Source organism: Lissotriton vulgaris, assembly GCF_964263255.1.
Source record: "Lissotriton vulgaris chromosome 2_1 unlocalized genomic scaffold, aLisVul1.2 SUPER_2_unloc_1, whole genome shotgun sequence".
In the NCBI taxonomy this organism is placed as follows: domain Eukaryota; kingdom Metazoa; phylum Chordata; class Amphibia; order Caudata; family Salamandridae; genus Lissotriton; species Lissotriton vulgaris.
Window position 1 is genome coordinate 1,034,199 of NW_028240612.1, and position 7,631 is coordinate 1,041,829.

The following is a 7,631-nucleotide window of genomic DNA, read 5'->3' on the forward strand; positions in this document are numbered from 1 at the left end:
TTATCTCTTTTGTCAAAAATCAGCTGTTTTTGCTTGAACATTAAATGCCTCCAAATAGTATTTAATTCACTTTCCGAGCCCCTGGAAGCATGAAAATCACATTAAACATGCTAATTTTAGCTCTAACACTGATGATCCACCTACAAATTTGAACTGACGTTCAAAAATAAAACATTTGAAAACGGACCATTTTCCACATTTCTGAAGCATGACGTAATGGGGGGGTGTTATCTCTTTTGTCAAAAATCAGCCGTTTTAGCTCGAACATTAAATGCCTCCAAATGGTATTTAATTAACTTCCCGGGATGAAGAAACCTTTTTTGAGAACTCAGAGTGAGTAAATTGGCCATTTTCATGCACTTTTAACCATTCCATAAATCTTGTGTTTAGGGCCCCTGAAAGCATGAAAATCACTTTAAACATGCTAATTTTAGCTCTAACACTAATGATCCACCTACAAATGTGAACTGACTTTCAAAAATAAAACATTTGAAAACGGACCATTTTTCACCTTTCTGAAGCATGACGTAATGGGGGGGGTGTTATCTCTTTTGTAAAAAATCAGCTGTTTTTGCTTGAACATTAACTGCATCCAAATGGTATTTAATTCACTTCCCGGGCCCCTGGAAGAATGAAAATCACTTTAAACATTCTAATTTTAGCTCTAAAACTGATGATCTACCTACAAATGTGAACTGACGTTCAAAAATAAAACATTTAAAAACAGACCATTTTTCACCTTTCTGAAGCATGACGTAATGGGGGGGGTGTTATCTCTTTTGTCAAAAATCAGCCGTTTTTGCTTGAATATTAAATGCCTCCAAATGGCATTTAATTCACTTCCCGGGGTGAAGAAACACTTTTTGAGACCTCAGAGTGAGTAAATAGGCTGTTTTCATGCACTTTTAACCGTTCCACAAATCTTGTGTTTAGGGCCCCTGGAAGCATGAAAATCACTTTAAACATGCTAATTTTAGCTCTAAAACTGATGATCCACCTACAACTGTGAACTGACGTGCAAAAATAAAACATTTGAAAACGGACCATTTTTCACCTTTCTGAAGCATGACCTAATGGGGGGGCGTTATCTCTTTTGTAAAAAATATGCTGTTTTTGCTTGAACATTAAATGCATCCAAATGGTATTTAATTCACTTCCCGGGCCCCTGGAAGCATGAAAATCTCTTTAAACATGCTAATTTTAGCTCTAAAACTGATGATCTACCTACAAATGTGAACTGACGTTCAAAAATAAAACATTTGAAAACGGACCATTTTTCACCTTTCTGAAGCATGACGTAATGGGGGGATGTTATCTCTTTTGTCAAAAATCAGCCATTTTTGCTTGAACATTAAATGGCTCCAAATGGCAATTAATTCACTTCCTGGGGTGAAGAAACACTTTTTGAGACCTCAGAGTGAGTAAATTGGCTGTTTTCATGAACTATCAACTGTTCCACAAATCTTGTGTTTAGGGCCCCTGGAAGCAAATCAATTTAAACATGCTAATTTTAGCTCTAACACTGATGATCCACCTACAAATGTGAACTGACGTTCAAAAATAAAACATTTGAAAACGGACCATTTTCCACATTTCTGAAGCATGACGTAATGGGGGGGTGTTATCTCTTTTGTCAAAAATCAGCTGTATTTGCTTGAACATTAAATGCCTCCAAATAGTATTTAATGCACTTCCCGAGCCCCTGGAAGCATGAAAATCGCTTTAAACATGCTAATTTTAGCTCTAACACTGATGATCCACCTACAAATGTGAACTGACGTTCAAAAATAAAACATTTGAAAACGGACCATTTTCCACATTTTTGAAGCATGACGTAATGGGGGGGGGGTGTTATCTCTTTTGTCGAAAATCATCCGTTTTAGCTCGAACATTAAATGCCTCCAAATGGTATTTAATTAACTTCCCGGGATGAAGAAACCTTTTTTGAGAACTCAGAGTGAGTAAATTGGCCATTTTCATGCACTTTTAACCATTCCATAAATCTTGTGTTTAGGGCCCCTGGAAGCATGAAAATCACTTTAAACATGCTAATTTTAGCTCTAACACTGATGATCCACCTACAAATGTGAACTGACGTTCAAAAATAAAACATTTGAAAATGGACCATTTTCCACATTTCTCAAGCATGACGTAATGGGGGGGTGTTATCTCTTTTGTCAAAAATCAGCTGTTTTTGCTTGAACATTAAATGCCTCCAAATAGAATTTAATTCACTTCCCGAGCCCCTGGAAGCATGAAAATCACTTTAAACATGCTAATTTTAGCTCTAACACTGATGATCCACCTACAAATGTGAACTGACGTTCAAAAATAAAACATTTGAAAACGGACCTTTTTCCACATTTCTGAAGCATGACATAATGGGGGGGTGTTATCTCTTTTGTCGAAAATCAGCCGTTTTGTCTCGAACATTAAATGCCTCCAAATGGTATTTAATTAACTTCCCGGGGTGAAGAAACCCTTTTTGAGAACTCAGAGTGAGTAAATTGGCCATTTTCATGCACTTTTAACCATTCCATAAATCTTGTGTTTAGGGCCCCTGGAAGCATGAAAATCACTTTAAACATGCTAATTTTAGCTCTAACACTGATGATCCACCTACAAATGTGAACTGACGTTCAAAAATAAAACATTTGAAAACGGACCATTTTCCACATTTCTGAAGCATGACGTAATGGGGGGTGTTATCTCTTTTGTCAAAAATCAGCTGTTTTTGCTTGAACATTAAATGCCTCCAAAAAGTATTTAATTCACTTCCCGAGCCCCTGGAAGCCTGAAAATCACTTTAAACATGCTAATTTTAGCTCTAACACTGATGATCCATCTACAAATGTGAACTGACGTTCAAAAATAAAACATTTGAAAACGGACCATTTTCCACATTTCTGAAGCATGACGTAATGGGGGGGTGTTATCTCTTTTGTCGAAAATCAGCCGTTTTGGCTGGAACATTAAATGCATCCAAATAGTATTTAATTCACTTCCCGAGCCCCTGGAAGCATGAAAATCACTTTAAACATGCTAATTTTAGCTCTAACACTGTTGATCCACCTACAAATGTGAACTGACGTTCAAAAATAAAACATTTGAAAACGGACCATTTTCCACATTTCTGAAGCATGACGTAATGGGGGGGGGGTGTTATCTCTTTTGTCGAAAATCATCCGTTTTAGCTCGAACATTAAATGCCTCCAAATGGTATTTAATTAACTTCCCGGGATGAAGAAACCTTTTTTGAGAACTCAGAGTGAGTAAATTGGCCATTTTCATGCACTTTTAACCATTCCATAAATCTTGTGCTTAGGGCCCCTGGAAGCATGAAAATCACTTTAAACATGCTAATTTTAGCTCTAACACTGATGATCCACCTACAAATGTGAACTGACGTTCAAAAATAAAACATTTGAAAACGGACCATTTTCCACATTTCTGAAGCATGACGTAATGGGGGGTGTTATCTCTTTTGTCAAAAATCAGCTGTTTTTGCTTGAACATTAAATGCCTCCAAATAGAATTTAATTCACTTCCCGAGCCCCTGGAAGCATGAAAATCACTTTAAACATGCTAATTTTAGCTCTAACACTGATGATCCATCTACAAATGTGAACTGACGTTCATAAATAAAACATTTGAAAACGGACCATTTTCCACATTTCTGAAGCATGACGTAATGGGAGGGTGTGATCTCTTTTGTCGAAAATCAGCCGTTTTGGCTTGAACATTAAATGCATCCAAATGGTATTTAATTAACTTCCCGGGGTGAAGAAACCCTTTTTGAGAACTCAGAGTGAGTAAATTGGCCATTTTCATGCACTTTTAACCATTCCATAAATCTTGTGTTTAGGGCCCCTGGAAGCATGAAAATCACTTTAAACATGCTAATTTTAGCTCTAACACTGTTGATCCACCTACAAATGTGAACTGACGTTCAAAAATAAAACATTTGAAAACGGACCATTTTCCACATTTCTGAAGCTTGACGTAATGGGGGGGGGGTGTTATCTCTTTTGTCAAAAATCAGCTGTTTTTGCTTGAACATTAAATGCCTCCAAATAGTATTTAATTCACTTCCCTAGCCCCTGGAAGCATGAAAATCACTTTAAACATGCTAATTTTAGCTCTAACACTGATGATCCACCTACAAATGTGAACTGACGTTCAAAAATAAAACATTTGAAAACGGACCATTTTCCACATTTCTGAAGCATGACGTAATGGGGGGGTGTTATCTCTTTTGTCGAAAATCAGCCGTTTTGGCTCGAACATTAAATGCCTCCAAATGGTATTTAATTAACTTCCCGGGGTGAAGAAACCCTTTTTGAGAACTCAGAGTGAGTAAATTGGCCATTTTCATGCACTTTTAACCATTCCATAAATCTTGTGTTTAGGGCCCCTGGAAGCATGAAAATCACTTTAAACATGCTAATTTTAGCTCTAACACTGATGATCCACCTACAAATGTGAACTGACGTTCAAAAATAAAACATTTGAAAACGGACCATTTTCCACATTTCTGAAGCATGACGTAATGGGGGGGTGTTATCTCTTTTGTCAAAAATCAGCTGTTTTTGCTTGAACATTAAATGCCTCCAAATAGTATTTAATTCACTTCCCGAGCCCCTGGAAGCATGAAAATCACTTTAAACATGCTAATTTTAGCTCTAACACTGATGATCCACCTACAAATGTGAACTGACGTTCAAAAATAAAACATTTGAAAACGGACCATTTTCTACATTTCTGAAGCATGACGTAATGGGGGGGTGTTATCTCTTTTGTCGAAAATCAGCCGTTTTGGCTCGAACATTAAATGCCTCCAAATGGTATTTAATTAACTTCCCGGGGTGAAGAAACCCTTTTTGAGAACTCAGAGTGAGTAAATTGGCCATTTTCATGCACTTTTAACCATTCCATAAATCTTGTGTTTAGGGCCCCTGGAAGCATGAAAATCACATTAAACATGCTAATTTTAGCTCTAACACTGATGATCCACCTACAAATCTGAACTGACGTTCAAAAATAAAACATTTGAAAACGGACCATTTTCCACATTTCTGAAGCATGACGTAATGGGGGGGTGTTATCTCTTTTGTCAAAAATCAGCTGTTTTTGCTTGAACATTAAATGCCTCCAAATAGTATTTAATTCACTTCCCGAGCCCCTGGAAGCATGAAAATCACTTTAAACATGCTAATTTTAGCTCTAACACTGATGATCCACCTACAAATGTGAACTGACGTTCAAAAATAAAACATTTGAAAACGGACCATTTTCCACATTTCTGAAGCATGACGTAATGGGGGGGGTGTTATCTCTTTTGTCGAAAATCAGCCGTTTTGGCTCGAACATTAAATGCCTCCAAATGGTATTTAATTAACTTCCCGGGGTGAAGAAACCCTTTTTGAGAACTCAGAGTGAGTAAATTGGCCATTTTCATGCACTTTTAACCATTCCATAAATCTTGTGTTTAGGGCCCCTGGAAGCATGAAAATCACTTTAAACATGCTAATTTTAGCTCTAACACTGATGATCCACCTACAAATGTGAACTGACGTTCAAAAATAAAACATTTGAAAACGGACCATTTTCCACATTTCTGAAGCATGACGTAATGGGGGGGTGTTATCTCTTTTGTCAAAAATCAGCTGTTTTTGCTTGAACATTAAATGCCTCCAAATAGTATTTAATTCACTTTCCGAGCCCCTGGAAGCATGAAAATCACATTAAACATGCTAATTTTAGCTCTAACACTGATGATCCACCTACAAATGTGAACTGACGTTCAAAAATAAAACATTTGAAAACGGACCATTTTCCACATTTCTGAAGCATGACGTAATGGGGGGGTGTTATCTCTTTTGTCGAAAATCAGCCGTTTTGGCTCGAACATTAAATGCCTCCAAATGGTATTTAATTAACTTCCCGGGGTGAAGAAACCCTTTTTGAGAACTCAGAGTGAGTAAATTGGCCATTTTCATGCACTTTTAACCATTCCATAAATCTTGTGCTTAGGGCCCCTGGAAGCATGAAAATCACTTTAAACATGCTAATTTTAGCTCTAACACTGATGATCCACCTACAAATGTGAACTGACGTTCAAAAATAAAACATTTGAAAACTGACCATTTTCCACATTTCTGAAGCATGAAGTAATGGGGGGGTGTTATCTCTTTTGTCAAAAATCAGCTGTTTTTGCTTGAGCATTAAATGCCTCCAAATAGTATTTAATTCACTTCCCGAGCCTCTGGAAGCATGAAAACAACTTTAAACATGCTAATTTTAGCTCTAACACTGATGATCCACCTACAAATGTGAACTGACGTTCAAAAATAAAACATTTGAAAACGGACCATTTTCCACATTTCTGAAGCATGACGTAATGGGGGGGTGTTATCTCTTTTGTCCAAAATCAGCCGTTTTGGCTCGAACATTAAATGCCTCCAAATGGTATTTAATTAACTTCCCGGGGTGAAGAAACCCTTTTTGAGAACTCAGAGTGAGTAAATTGGCCATTTTCATGCACTTTTAACCATTCCATAAATCTTGTGTATAGGGCCCCTGGAAGCATGAAAATCAATTTAAACATGCTAATTTTAGCTCTAACACTGATGATCCACCTACAAATGTGAACTGACGTTCAAAAATAAAACATTTGAAAACGGACCATTTTCCACATTTCTGAAGCATGACGTAATGGGGGGGTGTTATCTCTTTTGTCAAAAATCAGCTGTATTTGCTTGAACATTAAATGCCTCCAAATAGTATTTAATGCACTTCCCGAGCCCCTGGAAGCATGAAAATTACTTTAAACATGCTAATTTTAGCTCTAACACTGATGATCCGCCTACAAATGTGAACTGACGTTCAAAAATAAAACATTTGAAAACGGACCATTTTCCACATTTCTGAAGCATGACGTAATGGGGGGGGGGTGTTATCTCTTTTGTCGAAAATCATCCGTTTTAGCTCGAACATTAAATGCCTCCAAATGGTATTTAATTAACTTCCCGGGATGAAGAAACCTTTTTTGAGAACTCAGAGTGAGTAAATTGGCCATTTTCATGCACTTTTAACCATTCCATAAATCTTGTGTTTAGGGCCCCTGGAAGCATGAAAATCACTTTAAACATGCTAATTTTAGCTCTAACACTGATGATCCACCTACAAATGTGAACTGACGTTCAAAAATAAAACATTTGAAAATGGACCATTTTCCACATTTCTCAAGCATGACGTAATGGGGGGGTGTTATCTCTTTTGTCAAAAATCAGCTGTTTTTGCTTGAACATTAAATGCCTCCAAATAGAATTTAATTCACTTCCCGAGCCCCTGGAAGCATGAAAATCACTTTAAACATGCTAATTTTAGCTCTAACACAGATGATCCACCTACAAATGTGAACTGACGTTCAAAAATAAAACATTTGAAAACGGACCTTTTTCCACATTTCTGAAGCATGACATAATGGGGGGGTGTTATCTCTTTTGTCGAAAATCAGCCGTTTTGTCTCGAACATTAAATGCCTCCAAATGGTATTTAATTAACTTCCCGGGGTGAAGAAACCCTTTTTGAGAACTCAGAGTGAGTAAATTGGCCATTTTCATGCACTT